We start from the raw sequence: 20,166 nt of genomic DNA, 5'->3' as shown, positions 1-20,166 counted from the left end.
CTGCATTCAACACAGGTACAAGTCATTTACTGCCGATGTGAATTTGATGATTGTAAAGGAATATATTTTCTGCATATGCACATTGAAGTTTTCCCTTTGATCATTACGTATTGTATAGGTTGGTGTCTGGCGGGGTTGTTAGGCTTTAAGGAATGTTAATGTTTAACACGAGGCTTCCACAAAAATGAAAAAGTGAAAACTGGTAGTCTAGGGGTGCGTTGCAAGCCACGAACCGCTTCGAGAAAGCAAATTAATCGCTGCAACAGTTCGAAGCGCATGCGCACTCTTCCAGCTACCGCTTGGTTGCCTTGACGTAGAAGAACAAAATAAAAGAGGCTCGATGACGAGCTGTAGAAATTTATGACTACTTTGAAAATGTGGAGCAGACTGAGAATGATGAGGTGTTAGCTACCTCTGCTCATTTCCTCGTTGATACAGTCAAGAATTTCCTGTCCCGCTGTCAAAGTCAGCCATTTCAGTTTGAGAACGAAGCGAACTCAGCCAGCCAGTTTCGCTTGCAAGCGACTGAAAGTTAGCGCACTGTTGTAGGCGAATCGCTGTGCATCGCTTGCAAGCAATTCGTGCTTTGCAAAGCACCCCTCGATCACGTACTTTGTAAATTGGCATGGCTCCCATGTGCAAAATATGACATAATAGTGTGACGACATTCAGACGTCATTTCACGAGACAACAAGGCATTTTGTCACAAGATTTTAAAATTGTTTTCGAAACGTTTGTGTGATATCAGTTTTTACAAACGTAGTGAGTATTGCTGGGGATACAAAAGGTAAGAGTTTATCATTAGAGGAAATTGGTTGTGAGTACTTATACAATGTAGATAGGATATATTTAGGATTTTAATCCTTTCTATCTCTGTGGGTAATCCTTTCACGTTGATGGAAGGAAGTCACTCAACCAGGTCATGATCGCGAAAAGATCACTGGAGGTGTTGATTGTGGCTAGACATGCAGCATACAGCATTTCCAGTGTGCGGGCATTTCATTCGAGATTTAAAACCTTGATATACAAGGCTACGGCCACCACGCGCTTCACAGGTTCATTTGTCTATTTATAATGAAGCTGTTTGGGCGTTACCAGTATTTATATACTATCTCACTGATTACTTATTAACTGGTCACTGCAAGTGCCATAATTATTTAAATTTCAGTGAACTGAGTTTATTCACATGTTAGCTTTCATAGGTTGTGATGGATACTTGTAAAATCCTCAGTTTACTCAACTTAACTACCGTGAGTGTTTTAGGCATGACTTCTGTGCTTGTATAACTTATAAAAGAGGCGTAAAAAATACTCATTCACAGTAACTGTTGATCCTCTGCTGTGTGCTGGGATAAACCTCTGTGTCAGAGACGATCAAACGTAGTTATGAATTAGAATCCTTGTTTATCTGTGACATCTCCCAACTGGTGACATATTAGTAAGTCATGATGAATTTTAATATTGATATTATTATAGTTTCATTAAATTGTAAATAAAGCTTTTATAAAATTGTGCTACACTCTCGCGAAAAGTATGTTGTCTGTGAGTAAGTTTACATGTCACGTCACACCAGCATTTTTTCAGTTATATTGCGACGAAATAATTGTCGGCTTTTTGGACTACTTGTATCATGGCTGCATCTACATTTCTGATACAGGGGCTTGATCAATTAGATTGTTTATTGTGTAAGCAAATCAGTCATACATAGATGAATGATTTGATAAATTTGGACCGCAGTTACATAACAATCCGAGAGACAGCTTCCAGCTATATTGTATATATCGCTTTTGACATGTTTTAGAATAAACTCACTTTGAGGTACTTGGCAAGTCAATTATGAATATGGTTTTAGGTTTGACAGCAACAATGCTCGTGGATTTCAGAGAGAGAGATATGATTTGCTACCTAGACATTATTACAATAAGCTGTTTGTTCAAAAGTACCGAAATAAGAGTGTTAAAAATCTATCAACGTTTGCTTTTATTGAACACAATATTTGCACGGTATTGCTGTAAATAATCTTGCCTGCTGCCCATGTAACTTAAACATATCTATTTATGATCTTCTTATGCCATGGTCTGTAGCCAGAAAAGCAAATTAAGTTGTGTCTTATGACCTCTATTATCCCTGCTGACGCTATCTTAATGTTCAATATCAGTCTGCCACACCAAGCGTAAATAAGGGTTTTACTTCTGTTGATAAACCACACTGACACAATTAAGCAAATATATATTTGGTGTGGGCAAATATCTAGCTTGTATATATTTTGTCAATATAAAACATTCTAGTTAATTGTGGATACACTTGGCTACACATGCATAACAAAACCCTATGACCGATGAATTGGTGCCTTGATATGAAACAAGAGATAATCTTGTTTATTTCCAGGTTATCCTAATCACCGTTTACTTCTACTACATGCATGGTTGGAGGCAAGATCAAAGGCGCCGCCCAGTGTTAATTAGACAACAGACAGGGTTGTCCGTTTTGCTTTGAACCACCACCCTACCCTGTCGGTAGGAGTTATCTAATGGGTGCGCAAAAAATTGTGTCCAGTCTACAAGGGGTTTGAAGCGGTGTCAGTGTCGAATGATTTTGTGATAGTTGTGAAAAAATTCACTGTGATAGTTGTAAAAAATTTGTTGTATACCGTATATTTTTGTTACTAACTATTAGGGTTGGGAATTGGACCAAAAAGTATATTGTGATATATTGCAATATTTCAAAAACATATTGCAATATTATTGCAATATATTGGGAAATAATTTCTACCAAGAGAAAAGCTTTTTTTCATATCCCTTTGACAAATATTAATATGAAAGCTGCATATGAAGCATTTGTTTTGATTTATTAAGGTAAGACTATACATCATGGCATATACATGTCAGTCACAGTCTCCAACCTTTTTTAAATCACATTTGAATAATGTTAACTCTCTGAAACAGTTTGAAAAACAATGAAACATTAACATTAACATAAATTTGATAAGAATTATACATCATGACAAATTCCATGTCAGTCATTGTCTCTCATCAAACATTGTGAAAAAAATTACACTCAATGTCAAAAGATACAACTGGTCAAATTTCAAATGTTTTACCACTGCCAGTTTCTTCAACCCAAAATGTCTCCATATTTTGGATTTTCCCTTATTGTTCGGCACGATGTCAAAGGCGTCCGCCATGTTGGGTTAACAATCTAGGGAAGTAACTCTAGTTCCAAGTTGTCAGCAACGTTCGTTCCCGATGATTTCTGATTGTAAAATATGTATTTTTATCAGGTGGTGTTTGAATAATGAGGGAAAAACCGATACGCCTAAAACGTATCGCGATACGTATCGTGATGAATTTGTATTGCAATATACAGGTATACCGATAAAACCGCACATCCCTACTAACTATCCTCTTATTTGCCTAAGAACATAACAAAACCCCATGACCGATGAATTGGTGCCTTGATATGCAACAAGAAAGAAAATGGATATTACCAACAGTAAGTCGGCTAACTGGAAGATCCACTGACTGCTACATTCCTTATATAGGCTAAACGGTCCTGTTTGTGTGTACTAGAAGTAACATTCGAAGATTAATAAAGTCAATTTTAAGGCTGTACAGGCTATGGAACCGAAAGATAATATGTCCAGAACGCATCTGTTGTGTATTAGAGGATGGCTATGCTAGAACATTAGATCACGAGGGCGAAACATTAAAGTAGATACACGAGAGTTGGGACACTGATTGTGTAACACCAACCATGCGGTTTTAAATCAGTCACTGACATGATAGATTAGGTTAATAAAACACCATAGTTTTTCTTTCACAAAAACCATTGTGAGAACTGGTGAGGCAATATGCAAGTACAGGCATGTATTACCCGCATTCACACACCAAAGCAAATTATAGTTGATATGGTATAGTTATAATTAATCTGAACACATGTATAGCAACAGTAGGCAAATTAGCAAGTCCATGGAAAATGCTTTGTTGCACATTAATGTTTGTTTTGTTTTCACTTTGTAATAATATATCATAACAGAGTAAGAAGGGTTGTCTTTCCTCTTGAAAGTACTAAAATAGCATCTATTGTTTACCGAAGAGAGAGTTCTTTTTATGATAAAAACATTGACTATTCATTTTTGGGAGTAAAGATGTGTAAGTTTCCCTAAGACCGAAAACGGATGTTGGATCGCAAAGACATGTAAGTTTCCCTAAGACCGAAAACGGTTGTTGGATCGTGAAGTGAGAGTCTCCAGAGCGTGAGGCACGGTAACGGTATAGAGAGACAGCGGTAGCACCATAGCGCGGTAATTGAGTGGATGGTAGAGCATTGTTGCCTATTTTTTTCTATTTTTTTCTCCAGTGTAGTTCACTTTAAATTTCTTCTCTTTCAACTGTTAAGGTAATGAGCCTATTGAATGTTACCCTGTGAAATATGTCACATCTATCACGGATTTGATGCTCTCTACAGTTCAGCCATTTCCAATTTCCTCCACTAGGTATTGGAAACTATTTCCCTTCTCCCTTAATTCCATCTTTCATGCACGCAAAATGTAAAACATATACTTGCAAGCTTATGTACTCTCCGAACACGTTTCTAGAACAAATATTGAAAGCTCTCAACATTCCTTGGCTTATTCAACGACATTGCGTGTGGAGATGATAGAACACTGAGAGGAGCTCATGCACACTCGATGACCCCAGCAACCTTGTTGCTAGGTTGACGTCACATGGCATTGTTTCGCCGAAGGATCTTGCAGCAAAATTCCACAAATTACTTCATCAGGTATTGTGATGTCATTGTAAACTTTGAGCTGCATGGCCCCGTTCCACAAGGCGATCGTACTGTAGCACGACAGTCGTTGGTCTAAGTTGAAGTATGTGAGTTGCGATAACCTTAACGCCACTATAATTTTGTGGAACGGACGCGTGAATTCTAAAGGTGGGCCGTTGTATGGTATTAAATTCATACCTTTCAACTTTTGATGTGCTTGAAGTATTATTGTGTTAAACTCAATTGGATTATCCCGTGGATTGTGTAGGTGTCAGCCTAATCACACTTAACAGTATAATTCTAAAAACGTTATAAATGGCAAGTAATAAATAAAATACAAAACTCGCTCCCGTGTAAAACCAATTTTATGAAACTCGTGAATAGTTGTGGTATCTGACGAGCGAAAGCGAGTCAGATACCACAACTATTCACGAGTTTCATAAAATTGGTATTACACGAGAGTGAGTTTAGTATTCTATATCATATCATATCATATCATATCATATTGTATTATTGCTTGCACAAGAACATATTCTCCAGCAAAAGTAATTACGCATTAAGAAACCTGACAGACACTTTTTGCGTTGAATCCGTAATCTGTAGGTTTGTTCAAAGGGACAGGACACAATCTTTCTGAAGCATTGTTTTCACACAACAGCCGTTTATCCCCCAGCTTACTCTGCTATACTCGCCTTATTCCGCGAGAGAAACTTCTGCTCTAGTGACGTACTGTAGGCTTTCTTCCCGGGAATACCCCTGCCTTCTGGCTTCAAACGACTGAGGCATTTTTTTTGTAATCTAGACTAACATACATTTACATACATTTACACATACATTTACACACGCATGCATACATACATAAATACACACCCATAATTTACATACATACATCCATGTAATAGTACATACAGCCATTCATTCCATGCGCACATACAGCCATGTAATCATACGTACATACTTAATCAAGAGTATCAGTCAGTATGTATCAAATCTTTATAACCGGCGAGATTGTGATAACTATCACACCTGACTTGTCTCAATGACGAGTCTGAAAATAAGGGGTAAACCGTTACACAGTAATTCAGGGTAACGGTTGCTATAGAATCAAAGTACCGGCGTGCTACCTGTGCACGGTACTTATATGTTACGATGTGTCATTCCTTAATCAGTACATCTTCCCGAGGCAAAAGAGTTAACTGACTTTAAAAGTCCTGTTTCCACCCTTGCCGAACTAGGCTGGAATTACTGGGCTCGATCTTGCACCACCAGTGGCTATTACCAATTATGTCCCTTCTAAGCCTCCCCTATGGACCAATCAGATTCCACCTCTCGCATCACTTGCGTTTACTTCACACAAAATGGTGGTGCCCAGTCAGGACGATCTGATCGATAACCAAGATCTATATTGTGATAAAACGAGTCTTACATCGCGAAATGCATCAAATCACGTGACACCTTCATTAAAAACATGAAAAGATTCGGAAAAAATCTGCTGACAGCAAATTGGCGATGCACATGATTTGCAAATCCTGCAATCGATCGAAATCTGCACGACAGTTTACGAACCGGATTTTGATTTCGGTGTGCGATTTTGATTGGACTATGCATAGACTCGTTAGTCCAGGCAAAACGTAACTCCATAATACCAGCCTAGTTGGGCAAGGGTGGAAACTGGAATTTTATAGGCAGTTAACTCACTTGCCTCAGGAAGATGTAATCAGTACTGAAAAGTAAACACATGTTAACGATAATAAATACACGCAGGTCGGGTAAGTATTATTTCCTTGGTTAATTATAAATTGACTTTCTTAAAACACTTTTTCATGATGAAAGAAATGATGGTGCAGAAAAAGACTAGCAATTAACACTATAACCGTGATCCAATCCCGTTGCTCAATACAATCCACAAAGAACAATATATAGGGCGTCTTTTACTATTTATTCCTTACTTTATATCAATAATTCATTTATGGATACCAAAGAATGAATTTATATCACAAATTTGATTTTATTATATCATGAAATGTTTACTGACGTCGCAAATCGATTTGTAGATATCAATAACTGAATTTATTATTCCAAATAATGTACTTTATCATCTAAAAAATCAAATATGGGATAGTATTTAAGCCTTCGTCTCCGTGACCTTATGCCCATATTTTAATAGTTCGTGCAGATAGCTACAGTATCGTAACATTTTCATATATAGTCATATTCTACTGACGTGAAACCCTAACATTAAGATATGCATTACCCCTGATTGATTTTATCGGATATTTTGGTTTCTCGAACCGAGAGAACTATGTTTGTGTTATTCATTCACTTTTTATCTCTGTCTTTGATGAAGTTTTTGCACATGTTTGTCCAAGAAAAGAAAACCAAAATAGTGCTTATTTATCTATCTTGTACCGAGCCATATCTATAGCTTGTGTGTGTTTTTATGATTGTTCCTTTCTTTTGAGACCCACCGTGTCTTTGTTTATCATACTAACGTTCGATGTCGGTTGCCATATCACAATATAGACAAACAGAGGGTACATTTGCAGTTAAACTTCATGTTAAATACTCATGTAAGTATCTGATTCTTGTACACATTTCTAAATTTGGATCTGCGACTACCAATTTTCTTTATTTTTCTACTCCTCTGCTGTGGAGATGTCCACCCTCATCCTGGACCTAAATACCTTAAAAACTCAAATATTATACACCTAAATGTTCGTAGTCTCAGGGATAAATTAAATATTTTAAGTGAAGAATTGGGTCATACGATGTAATATGTTTGACTGAAACATGGTTAAGTGAAGATATTCAAAACAATGACATACAGATCTCCGGTTTTCAATCTCCATTTAGAAAAGACAGAACAAAACGTGGTGATGGGGTTGCGGCTTATGTTAAATTAATCTGTACGCTAAAATAATGGGAAATTTAGAACTTGCCGAGCTTGAGGCGATATGGATACAGGTTAAATGTAAAACTCGAAATTACTTATTTGGTACATTTTATCGCGCTGATAAATGTGTCCATTATTGGAGTTTAATTGATGAGTCAATAGGCAATGCTAGATATTCTATGTGAAACCACTAAAAAGATTGAATATTTACACACTATGTACGGTTTAAAACAAATAATTACAGATCCTACAAAAATAACGCCTAATTCTCGAACTTTGATTGATTTAATATTCGTATCCTGTGTAAACAATGTTAGGTCTTCTGGTGTACTTATCCCATCTGTAGCGATAACTGCCCTATCTTTGTTAATATAAAAGAAAATATGCCCCAAATTATACAATTATAAGAGAAAAATATGTAACTATCCCTTGGCAGATGCAGATGGTATTAATCAAGGTTTTAATGAGATTGACTCGGATAGCCTATTCTCGTAATTTGAATTTGAATCGTAAAAAAGCATTTGAATAGCAAAAACATTTACCAGGGTCATGTGTTCTCTTAACACCATCACAAAACAGCATGTAGAAGCCACAACAGTACTCATACTTTCCACCAATATCACATCTAAGAATGAGATATCAGCAAGTACATATAATAACATGTGTACTGCCATTTTTCGTCAGGAAATCAAACATTTCTCTCCTTGTTACCACCTCCAAGTTCGGCCTAACATGGGTCCTCCTTTGGTCAAAAGTTTGTTCCCCCCGTAATGAGTGTGTCACGCGATGCACACGGGTGTCACACGGGTGTCACACGAGTGTCACATGAGTGTCACACGAGTGACCAATTGGGTGCACACGGGTTGCGTGTAAGGGGAATGAACTTCTAGGCAGTAGTGTATATCACCGTGTTTAAGGCAAGTATGTCACCTTAGAGACAGGGTAGAAGAGTTTTGATATTTACCATGAACACGTGACACCAGAAATACCATGTCAACAATTCGAACTGAAGTATTCAAATTAATCTTGTAATTACATTGCCTGGTTATAAGTAGTGTTCATTGTATATCTGGACTAATGTTTGTTCCCTATTTTATTAAGTTTATTTATAATTTTTTCAATATTGTTACATTCATTGTAGCAAAATTGTGTGTGAAGTGATCGATATGTCGCACAACTCTGTTATTTATAGCAACCATGATCTGATGATCAGATTACTGCTTTGTATATATAATAAATGCCATACTTTGACTCGTTAGAAGTCATATTTGTTGTAGTTTGACTATTATATTTCAACAGGTGATTGCTGCCTACAGCTTAGTTTATGAGGCAATACACATGGTAATCTTAATCTCATATAAACAAAACATTAATGCCTAGCAGAACAGGAAATACAATTTAAACGGTAAATCATTGAGCAGAGTGATGCTTTTTCTCAAATTTTAAATTTGTATTGACCAAGTTTAATCATTATCCTCTGTTCATTTTCCTGAATTCACTGAACGGATATGATGTAATATTTTTCAGCAGAGGACAAACATGTTTTTATGGCAAATGTAGGGAATTTGTATGCGGTGGTGATGTGCTTCATTCCAATTCACTTTACAGACATGGTATATAAATCAGCATTGATTTTTAAGGCTTTGACAGGCAGGGGTAGCTAGACAGCGATATACAGTACCGTATATGACCGCGTATAAGCCGAATTTTGAGGACCAAAAAAAAGATTCTGTAGAAAGGGGTCGGCTTATCCACGGGATACACTTTCATGATAGTATTTTTCAGATCGTAATCTGTCAGAAACATCGCCTGAATGACGGTCCGATAGATCACAACTTCCCGAAAGTTTGGAAGTTGCCACGACTAGAGCCATTATTGTTATAAATTATCAATAAAGTTATTATTATACACCAGTGTTGTCATTATTAAAAAAATGTTATACATGTTACTACTTCCGATAATAAGTTTTCAATTGAATGTTCAAAGTTTATCGTTCTTCGTAAACTCCACAATTTTTTCATGTAACAATATATGTAATTCACAGCTATAATATATAATCCCCAGATGAAATCGCCAATAGCTATTACGTACGTTTTGCAAAGTTCATAAATTGATAATGAACAAGTGTCTACCTTTATTGAAAGAGGCAAATAAACAACTGTATCGGCGAGTTATTACGTTCGCCATTTGCAAAAACATGTGATCAGCTGTTTCCTGTGACGTCACAAACGGTGATCACTGTGATTGCTTCCTGTTGTTTAAAAAGCAACACGGTACACAATGAAATGAGCATTGATAATAACGGGCCGATTGGTATTGTCATGTTGTTTACACAAACATTTTCAAGTTGTGGGTGCTTAGCGATCGTGTTGGGAGTAGGGGCTTAATTCCTTTGTTTTCGAGAGATTAGTTTAATAAACTGGAGAAGCCTGTGAGTAAGTGATGGTCATTCAATGTGTTCATAGTACGATAGTTTATTTAATTCAATTGGATTAACATACAATAGTGGTGTAAAGGGGGTTATAAAAGTTAGTATATTTTTACTGACTGACATTCTCATCATGAGTTTGAAACGAATACGCCATACTTACGATGCTGAATTCAAACTCGCTCTAGCTGATATATTTTCTCACGGGTTCATAATTCTATATACACCGATTCACAAAATGGCGCTTGTTGTTGATGGCAACATATAACGATCATTATGAGATTAAAAAAAACAACGAGAAACAGCTTCCCACATTATGAAAGTGGATGACTGGTTTGTTAAATCTTTATTAGAAATAATAATGACTTTTTCAATATAATTACAACGTTTTTCATCTTATATTTTTGAATATCTGCGAGTACCGGCACATGTCTTGCAGTCCGACTTCGCAGTGTTTTTTGCCTTTCAGTTCCTGGTTCGGCTTATCTGCGGGTCATATCATTTTCTCTCGTATTTCAATGGTCAAGTTAGCACCTCGGCTTATCTACGGGGTCGGCTTATCCGCGGTCATATACGGTATGTGTTTCAGGGAATTTTTCTGTAGTCAACTGCAGTCTGCACTAGGTGCAGTGGAGAGGAAAAACGAAATCACACCATGCTGTATAGAATAAATGGAGAATCTCACCCAAGTGTCTTTTGTAATCAAACATATCTACATGAGTATAAAAGTTTAAAACTCCGAGGCTTGCCAAAGGAGTTTTAAACTTTTATCGACGAGTGTTGATATATTTGATATCAAAAGACACGAGGGTGAGATTTAATTTATCATCCAAATTCATTTTTCCAACTTTTTCAGTCTGTAGACAGTAATAAGCAGTGTCTTAAGTGTAAAAAGTACTGCTAACAGCTTCAGTAGCAGAGACATTAGTGATGTCATTTGATTGAGACATCATGGTTACCAATGACGTCACATTGGTCTGCAAAGCATGGTGATGCAATTTCATTGCAGCAATATCTACAATGTTGATATTCTTAAAATTCTGTACAAAAAGTTCGGCTTATGTAATGGATTCACTTTCATGAAAGTATTTTTAAGATCGCGATCTGTCAGAAATGTCAACATAAGGACGGTCCAATACCAGTAGACTACAACTGCCTGGAAGTTTGCTACGCCTACAGACATTATTGTTATAAATTATCGATAAAAATGCATATTATACACTACTGTTGCCATTATTATATATTATTACCTTTTAGGGCAAATATATCGGGGTTCATCAAAATCAAATGTGCTCTTGGGTCATATCGCGTCATGAGACAACAGTGTATTGTTTCCGTCATTGGGACGTCATTGTTGACGTCATTCGTATCTTCCTTAAAGGTTAACACTAAATTCGTCTCTTCAGTAATAAACAGAACATTATATTCATGTTCATGTCATACTATGTTTACGACACTTGTGCCTAAATGGCGGGATTTAGACACTTGTGTCGTACAACGCTCATATAATATCCTATATATATTATACGTATTTCTATTACTGGTAATAAGTTTTCTAAACATATAACAGTATAATCCACAGGAGGTCTTGATTCAAAATAGCTATAGGGGAGGTCAGGTAGCCTAGTGAATAAAGCGTTCGCTCATCACGCCGAAGACCCGGGTTCTATTCCTGACATGGGTACAATGTGTGAAGCCCATTTCTGGTGTCATATTGCTGGAATAGTGCTAAAAGCAGCATAAAACCATACTCACTCACTCGAAATAGTTATAACATTTTCAACGGTTTACATGCTATATGTTTGAATATCTGTCGGTAGTCATGCAGTCCGACTTAGCCACATGTTGTTGACTTTCACTATCTTGAGGTCCGGCTTGTACCAGTCATACCATTTTGATACAGATTTCAAGGATCAAGGTAATATACCTTGACTTAACTACCATATGCCTAAACTATGGTCATATATGGTAGTAGGGGCGGTTGGGTAGCCAAGTGGTTGAAGCGTTCGCTCGTCACACCGAAGACCCGGGTTCGATTGCCAACATGCGTACAATGTGTGAAGACCATTTCCGGTGTCCCCTGCCATGATATTGCTGAAATATTGCTAAAAGTGGCGTAATACAATGCTCACTCACTCATACATGGTAGTACAACGTAACTCATCCTGTATGCATGTACATGTAGTTTGCAGGAGTCCGATGTACAGCCGATATGTTATATAAACCAGAAAAATGTCATTCCTGTGAACTGGAAGAAGTACTACCATTGTGTTCTTTTAATGGATTCCTCTGAGATACTGAATGCATGGCAGGCGGGCTCCAGTGCCCAATTGATTACCAAGTGCCAGATGACATTTTTTACAAAGTGATGCAGACAAGCTAACTAAAAAATGGCTTTGGGGGTTTGTTTAGATCTAATAAAATTCACCCTCATACATTAGAATGGGAAGCCATTCACTGTGGATCAATTCTGCTGCTGCTGATGATGCTGTAGTGTGTTCCTACTGCTGTCTTCAGTGCCTGCCATGCTCCACTGATCCCGGAGCTTGCAACACATGAGGCTGCAATGCCAGACATGAGTCATGCCGACTTTCCTCGCTTGCCAATAAATGTGCTGAGACATGGAGAACGACTCAGTCAGACCGGCTCACTGATATTTAGAAAATCGGAAGGGATAACTCGTTTCACTGTGGATGGGATACCCTCAACCCTTTAACAAGATTGATACATTGGACATCAGTACATTGGACATTGGACATTGGTTGGCGTCTAAGGTATTGGAATGCTTCTTTTTTTCCATCTTAAAAGATATGTTGTAATAAATACTTTGTCATTGTACAAGTATTCCTGATTTGTGTTGGACTAGCTGGAATGCAATGCAGCATACATCCTTGTCAATGTTTGTTCAAGGGTGAAGGTGTTGAGATTGTGTTTGGTTTGGAAATGATGAACTTCCTGTCTGACATATATCTGATGTAGATAAGCATGTTTCATCCCAGCTTGTCGCAGCTGTCTTTGTGGTGGGTATTGGAATCCAAAGTTCCTGATTAGGTTTCAGGTCGCTGCTTCATATTATTTTCTAACTCAGACTGATTATTGAAAGTGATTTGACAACCTAGGGAAGGAAAATTGATAACGTACATTTGTGTGATATGAAATACTACCCTTACTTGTACCTCCATGTGCAGACTATTATGTTATTGTTTATTGCCAGCATATATTCAACAGAAGACAAAACACTTGCCTAATTGTACACTGATGTTTCTTTTCAGCAGACACAAGCAAACATATTGTTATTGTTCAGTGTTTTTAGAAACTCATCCTCAACACTAATACAATACCCAATCTGACATTCATATTTCACTGTGTTCACTAAATTAATGTCGCATTACAAATCTAAAAGGAGTCCCTTGCCCTTGAATGAGCTTTTGCCCAAGTTAACTCCTTTCTTCTCTTGGAGAACAGCCAATATTTTGCACACTCACAGAATTTAAAAAAATTCATTGATTGTTAATGTTACTCAGAAAATATCTGTTTACTGACATTTAGCAGGCTGAAGATTAAATTCCTCAAAGTATATACAGTATAGTGTTATGTGCTAAACCTTTATTGATTATTAGGTTGAATACATAAGTGGATCTCTTGAGTATCAAATACCAAAGATATACATTAGCAGGTAAATTTACATTCAAATTATAATGCAGTGGATTGAGAAATTGAACATGTTTGAATAAATTAATGCATTGCTACCACTATACACTGTAGTTAATGAAATTAATGTTTCCCTGAATTAAAGCAATTGTAGACTCCCAGATTTGGGTGCATCCTGAAACTTGTGACAGAAGCACTATTCAGCAAATGACAGCAACAAGGCTATAGCCTTAGAATATGGTATTCGATTGAATAATACTGTTCATGTTTTGTCACAAGCGTCACTTTTCCTCTGGACATGAATTTACTCGGCCCTCCTTGATTACATTACAGGCTATGTCTTATAGCTGGAGGGGCGGTCGGGTAGCCTAGTGGTTAAAACGTTTGCTCGTCACACCGAAGACCCGGTTCGATTCCCGACATGAGTACAATATGTTAAGCCCATTTCTGGTGTCCCCCGCCGTGATATTGCTGGAATATTGCTAAAAAGTGGCGTAAAACCATACTCACTCACTCACTCTTATAGCTGGAATATTCCACACTGGCACAATGGAGAGCAGGATCTAGCGCTATAGCGAGCAGGATCTGACACTATAGAGAGTAGGATCTGGTGCTGTAGAAAGAAGGATCTGGTGCTGTAGAGAGAAGGATCTGGTGCTAGAGAAAGCAGGATCTGGCCTATAGAGAGCATGATCTGGCACTATGGAGAGCAGGATCTGGCACTGAAGAGAGCAGGATCTTGTGTTTTTGAGAGCAGGATCTGATGCTATAGAGAGCAGGATCTAGCACTAAAGAGAGCAGGATCTGGCACTATAGAGAACAGGAAGTGGCACAATAGAGAGCAGGATCTGACGCTACAGCGAGCAGGATCTGGCTTTATAGAGAGCAGGATCTGGTGCTGTAGAGAGCAGGATCTGGTGCTATGGAGAGCAGGATCTGGCACTATGTAGAGCAGGATCTGGTGCTATAGAGAGCAGGATGTGGTGCTAAAGAGAGTAGGATCTGGCACTAGTGAGAGGCATGTTGACCATACACTACAAGGGGGTTTCACTGGAATTGCAGCTGTACAATTTTGCAAACTTTGTAATAATCTCAGCTGCATTCAGAAAGAATTGTACTCAGACATGTTTTCTGACACTGAACACATAGGAGAGCCAAGACTTGACTATGGAATCAAGGCGTGCTATATTAATCATGACACTCTCTCCATAAAGATGGCAGATCTGACACCATTATTGACCAAGTGCACCCACGTAATTTCATACTGTCAGTCAAAAAGCCGGAATGATATACTGCATGACCTTCCTGAGATACTATTACCCAGCCCACTAGGACATTGCTACAATGCTATTACCCTACCACTGGGTATCATGAGGTATATCATACAGACACTTAGATGGTTCTGTCTGTCAGCAGACACAAACTGAATAATTCCCACTGATGTACTTCAGTTGTCACTGGAAAGTTGGACTGGTGGTAACCCCTGAGATTTGTATAGTCCTGATGTGGGAGTGAATCTGTCTGTTTGGTCTCGGGAGAGTTGACATGGATAAGAACGTAGGCGTACATTTCTTGCAAGAGAGATAAGCTAAATGGGAATCCATCCTCAAGAGTCAACATCTACATTATTAATTTGATAATGAAACGTTTGAGGACGTACCATTTAAGTGTCTGGCTTTGATGTTGTGCAAGTCAACATGGTCGGAAGTTATAGGGGTAATATTTGTTTGTTGTTAATGTGTCAGTCAGCAATACTCCAGCTACAGTCAAATTCTGTTAATCTGACATAGTTGGTTGCGTTTGATTATATCGGAAAACGAAATGAAATAGTATCCATGTTCGTGACAGGAAATCGGACATGAATGAAACCTGTATGTTGCAGTAAAATAATTAAAAAGAAAATATTCATACTGTTATGGTATATTGTTAGCGGAATATGTCTTCTAATCATGCAACCTCGAAAAACTTAACACAGAGCATTCCGAACTAGAGGAAGAGCTGTATGAATGATTCAAAATGCTTTTGAAAGCATAGTGTGAAATTGAAGTTGCCAGTGTAAATTTAGTTCTAAGCTAAAACAAAGCTCAAGAAAGCTGGTTTCTCTTTGGCTAATGTCAACTTCTTGTTCGTTATTTTATTGGTCGGTCAAAGTTCGCGAAAAGACCTGTAAAGGGATGTCCTCATCAGTAGCATGAAGTTTGATCTGATAATCTAGACATCTGATTAATCCAATTTTGTTTATTTAAAGGTTAAATTTTTTGTTGTTAAGAAAGTTTCTCTGCAGCCATTGTTATATGCAGCCACTAGCAAACTCGTCTCGCAACAAAACACAGGGCTACATGTGTACTCGTGGGCAGATGACCACAGAGTAAGTTCCACTGTTGTCTCAAAGACCAGAAACAGAGCAGGGTCTGGCCTATGTCCCCGTGCTGTGCATGTGTCATTGAGGGACATAGAACTCAACTAGGGTTTCTTTGTTATTTTGTGAAGTCTGATGCGACCTTGTTGGCTTGCTCAACAACAAGGATAGTATTGGAACTTTATACAGTGGATTTCCTGGTGTGTGTATCTCTCACATTTCACTGCTGACAATGTGTTTGTGTTTCTAGAAATTTTAATCAGAGGTTTTTGATCATCTTTCTCCGCAGTTGGCTGGCCCAGTTCTTTGAGGAACATTTGAAATACAAGACTTGTTCTCCACACCTATTGTTAATTGAAGGATTTCGTGTCTGAGAACCAAGAATACAAGCATGCAGAATATTTGGCAGAATTTAGTAATTTACCTCAAAGTAAAACTCTTTCCTGAGGAAACCTTTGAGCAGTTTACACAAAGTCGTCCATCACTCAGCCATCATTTGAACTACTCTGCCTGTCAAGTATATTCTTTATTAGAATGCACTGTGGTATTTAGACTTCATGGTAACTGTTTTCCTATCTGACTGAGGATTACTTGTGCTGATGTTGTGACAGGAATTCATGATAGACAGGATTTATAAAAGCTTCCCTAGATTGAAAGAGGTTGTGGCCTTTCCAACAGGATTTGAGGAAGACATACAAGTGGTGCCCTCGTCATCATCTACATGCCAGTGCTTCCTGCTCCTTCACGTCATCAATAGGTTCCATGGCATAAATAAGTGAAAATCTTTTTACTTCAAGGTCTTGCTGACTTTAGAATATTAAAGTTCAATATTTTGAAGCTGTTATAGATAAGCTCATACAAGATTCATATGCAACTGTTGAGAGCTTGTTTGGCCTTCATGGCTGGCTCAAGGTCAACTTGTCTTTCACAGTATTGTGAGACAGTATCATGTTATGTGATTGGGAGACAGTATTGGGAGACAGTATCATGTGACAATATTGCCTGACTGACAATATCATGATTATCATTGAGGGTATTTGTTATGGGGTGGTCGTGATGTCTGACTCTCAGGGATTGGTAGTAATTGTAGAACTAGTCTTATTGATACCACAACCATTACAAACTGGTGGTCAGGCTGTGTTTTCTTCTCATCGTGTCCTTATGGCATTGACTCATTTGGTCAACCAGTGGTCAAGACTCTATGCAGGACACAATGATACAGCCGGAATATTGCTGCAGCGTTCATTCAAGATAATATTACCGGTAGTTAATTGATCCATTCTGAAATCAGGTTTGGCAAGTTTCTAATGCTTGTAGACTTACATTCAGTCAATGGTTTCAGCTGATTTTGCAAAAAATTCCAGACTTTGTGAGGTATTTTGTTTACAGTGGCAGTCAATACACTTGCACACTGAGACGAGTTTGTGACCCGAGTTTGTCTTGCAGTGTGCACATCTCACCAGTTTCAGGGTCATGTGTGAGGCTATGGTCCACCGGCACCAAACATTAAAATTGCATGTCTGTAACTGAGTTTTGAATTGATGACCAAGATGGAATTTGTGTTATCCACTCCCAGCCACCTACAAATGTTGGAGTCAAAGTTTGGCACCATCCCTGATTTTCCTGGTGTATGTGTGGGCAGAATGTTCCATCTGTCGCTGGAACCAGCAGATATCTCCATCAGAGACTTTATGTGTGGTACTCGTCTGTTCTTGCCGCATCCCTACTCCAGGCTTCAGGCTCATACCCAGTGCTGGAAATATTGTATGGTTTATGCTGGGGTAAAGCCTGTTTGTTATGTCTGTTGGTTACAATGGCTTTTGTGACATGTAATGGATCTCAACTTTCTGTTTGTGATTGCCAAGATGATACTTTTCCCAAACTAACCTGCCTGGAACCTTGCCGCTCTCTGAAAATGTTATATTTGCCTTAATTCAAAGTACGCTACTTTCCAAATTGGGCGGAAGTTGAAGTTTTATCTTATTTCAATGGTACAGTGAACTTGACCTTCACTCACTATAAATGTTGCCTCTAGTGCAGGGTGAGTCATCATTGTCAGCTTACAGTTAGTTTGTAGTAAAGGTTTCTGTGAAGTTGTTGCATCAATTAAACCATCTTCCTGAGGCAAGGGAATTAACTGACTATTAACGCCAGCTTCCACTCTTGTCGAACTAGGCTGGTATTATGGAGTTATATTTTGGCTGGACTAACGAGTCTGTACATAGTCCAATCAAAAATTAGTAATGAAATTGACACCCAGTTTGTAAACTGCTGTGTAGATTTAAATCAATTGCAGGATTTGCAAAGCATATGTACCGCCAACTCAACGCTGACAGATATTTTCCGAATCTTTTCATGTTCTTAGTCAAGGTGTACATGAATTGATGAACTTAACGAGGAAAGACTTGCTTTATTTTAGAAATAAATGACGAGTGGGAGTTGTTTGTCGTACAATAAAACACTGCAGGGAGAATAAACCATGAGGGGCCATGCAGTGTGTTATGTGTAGGATAAAGCATGTCCGAGGATTTTATGATATTGAAGACCTGCATCTGTGGGATAAAACTGAGGAGCATCCTCTGGAAAGATGACACTTCCATTCTGTTTGATTTGTTTATGGAATGGTGACCTGTATTGACCATTGCCCAAACAAATGTAAAGAAAATGCGCTGGTTAAAATGTCAGTCTTCTCCTGAACGTTCAAACACACAGTTTATCAACCTGAAGCTACACAGAATACAACACTATTACATGTTGCCATTGTATTATATGTCTGTATACTCCTGAACGATCAGACACAGTTTATCAACCTGAAGCTACATAGAACACAACACTATTACATGTTGCCATTGTATTATATGTCTGTATACTCCTGAACGATCAGACACAGTTTATCAACCTGAAGCTACACAGAACACAACACTATTACATGTTGCCATTGTATTATATGTCTGTCTTCTCCTGAACGTTCAAACACACAGTTTATCAACCTGAAGCTACACAGAATACAACACTATTACATGTTGCCATTGTATTATATGTCTGTATACTCCTGAACGATCAGACACAGTTTATCAACCTGAAGCTACACAGAATACAACACTATTACATGTTGCCATTGTATTATATGTCTGTATACTCCTGAACGATCAGACACAGTTTATCAACCTGAAGCTACATAGAACACAACACTATTACATGTTGCCATTGTATTATATGTCTGTATACTCCTGAACGATCAGACACAGTTTATCAACCTGAAGCTACATAGAACACAACACTATTACATGTTGCCATTGTATTATATGTCTGTATACTCCTGAACGATCAGACACAGTTTATCAACCTGAAGCTACATAGAACACAACACTATTACATGTTGCCATTGTATTATATGTCTGTATACTCCTGAACGATCAGACACAGTTTATCAACCTGAAGCTACACAGAACACAACACTATTACATGTTGCCATTGTATTATATGTCTGTATACTCCTGAACGATCAGACACAGTTTATCAACCTGAAGCTACACGGAACACAACACTATTACATGTTGCCATTGTATTATATGTCTGTATACTCCTGAACGATCAGACACAGTTTATCAACCTGAAGCTACACAGAACACAACACTATTACATGTTGCCATTGTATTATATGTCTGTATACTCCTGAACGATCAGACACAGTTTATCAACCTGAAGCTACACAGAACACAACACTATTACATGTTGCCATTGTATTATATGTCTGTATACTCCTGAACGATCAGACACAGTTTATCAACCTGAAGCTACACAGAACACAACACTATTACATGTTGCCATTGTATTATATGTCTGTATACTCCTGAACGATCAGACACAGTTTATCAACCTGAAGCTACACAGAACACAACACTATTACATGTTGCCATTGTATTATATGTCTGTATACTCCTGAACGATCAGACACAGTTTATCAACCTGAAGCTACACAGAACACAACACTATTACATGTTGCCATTGTATTATATGTCTGTATACTCCTGAACGATCAGACACAGTTTATCAACCTGAAGCT

General features: G+C 38.0%; 1 protein-coding gene and 1 long non-coding RNA gene across 5 annotated transcripts in view; one reads left to right on the top strand and one right to left on the bottom strand.

Moving 5' to 3' along the window:
- The window catches only part of LOC139449415 (beta-1,4-mannosyltransferase egh-like), a 135,623-nt gene that overhangs the window by 56,023 nt on the left and 59,434 nt on the right, over positions 1–20,166 (top strand). Inside the window, exon 1 of one of the 4 annotated variants that reach the window (XM_071230794.1) lies at positions 748–787. The exons of 2 other annotated variants lie outside the window; for them this stretch is intronic. The gene's annotated coding sequence lies outside the window, so the exon portion shown is untranslated. Of the gene's footprint in view, positions 1–747; positions 788–12,722; positions 12,865–20,166 lie in introns of those variants that run through there. One more of the 4 variants, XM_071230791.1, reaches the window with a different exon arrangement.
- The window catches only part of LOC139449417 (uncharacterized), a 28,662-nt gene that overhangs the window by 3,189 nt on the left and 5,307 nt on the right, over positions 1–20,166 (bottom strand). The gene's annotated exons all lie outside the window — the stretch shown is intronic.

This window comes from Haliotis cracherodii, unplaced genomic scaffold (assembly GCF_022045235.1).
Source record: "Haliotis cracherodii isolate W230 unplaced genomic scaffold, xgHalCrac1.p SCAF_8, whole genome shotgun sequence".
NCBI lineage: Eukaryota > Metazoa > Mollusca > Gastropoda > Lepetellida > Haliotidae > Haliotis > Haliotis cracherodii.
The sequence above is the reverse complement of the archived record's forward strand: the minus strand, read 5'-3'. Positions and strand labels throughout refer to the sequence as shown.